Source organism: Cariama cristata, unplaced genomic scaffold (genome assembly GCF_000690535.1).
Source record: "Cariama cristata isolate BGI_N322 unplaced genomic scaffold, ASM69053v1 scaffold34329, whole genome shotgun sequence".
Lineage (NCBI taxonomy): Eukaryota > Metazoa > Chordata > Aves > Cariamiformes > Cariamidae > Cariama > Cariama cristata.
The window spans coordinates 1,841-3,252 of NW_009638019.1; positions in this window are offsets into that span (position 1 = coordinate 1,841).

Consider the following 1,412-nt stretch of genomic DNA (forward strand, 5'->3'; position numbering starts at 1 on the left):
CAGTGCCAGCAGGTACAGTGGGGATGGCTGAGCTGCTGCTGGGAGGGGAAGAGCTATAGAGACACTGGGTGGACTTGAGAGGTGTGCTGTGACCCTCCGGCACGGCAGCCCCCGGGCCAAGCTTCACCTGTTGCAGAGCAGGAGCCTGGCCCGGGCTAGCGGGTGCTGTGCAGTGGTGCTGGCCGCAGCAGGCAGATGAGAGGCTCTGGTTATGGAGGAGGTGAGCAAGAGGGACCAGGGTTAGTGCCTCCCTCTCCTCCCCTACACCGGCAGCGTCCCCGGCCCCAACCTCCTCAGGTGGGAGCAGGTCGGTGGCTCCCTGCGAGGGGGGCACAGCCACCGCTGCTCTCGTCTCCTCCCTCGACCCAGCCACTCGCTGCACCGCAGCAGAGGCTCACGCACGTAAGCTGGAACTCCTCAAAGCGGGCTGAACCCAGACAAGCAAAGGGCTGCTGTGGATCTCAACCCACCAGTAGAAATAATATCCGTGACACTCTAAGCTGTTTCAGGTTTTATTTTAGAATTTATAAAATTCCAGTGTCATCCATACTCATGAGCCTTTTTACATGTTTGCATATAGTCTCCAAATTCCAAAGTTAAGGCCAAGGGATCATTGCTATGGAAACATACAATATGGAAGACGTCAAAGAGAGGAAATGGACACATGCCACAGTCTGCTGCGGAAGGAGGGCGGTGGGGGGACAGTACTAGGTACAATCACTTCATGACCTTCTTTAGAGTGGAGGGTTGGGCTATGGGGCACGAGCCCAGACGGTGGTGCCCCAAATGTAACTCAAGCCTAGCTGTGCAACTGGTGAGGGCACTGGGAGGGGCATAAAGAGGGCAGCAATAGGCTTGGTGACGTGGGACAGACCTAAGCTACAGGGGTAATAACCATTTTGTGACAGATGCAGATGGGAGGGTGATGCCCTAGCTCTGTCTGACCCACCCTGGCTCCCGTGCCGGAGGCAAGGCCACCCTGTCTTTCAGGGGCAGCCAGGTGCCCTCAACAGGCCGCGGTCAGCTTCGGTCATTTCTCAAACTTAAGGAGAGCACTGCGAGGTTTTTGTTCAACTTCTGCATAGCAGCTTCTTCCAAGAAGAGCTGGCATGGGAAGGAGAAGCATCGGCACGTCAGGCCTGCCGGACAGAGGGAAAGGCAAGATTGCTGGGCTCAGCTTGCCGGAGTTTTGGGCCTTTGCTCCGTAAGCAGCACTAGAGAAGAGGGGCTAGGGACTCCTGCTTGTCCAAAAGCTGAAGCAGCTGCGATAGAGGCATGGCTCAGACTACAACCTCTGTAGGACCGAGGCAGGGGAAGGAGGGAACACAGAAACGCCACACTCCCTGCCTCCCTCCAACAAAGCTGTCGTTTTCCCTCTTACTGGCTGGAGGGGCTTGGGCACAACCCCCCCT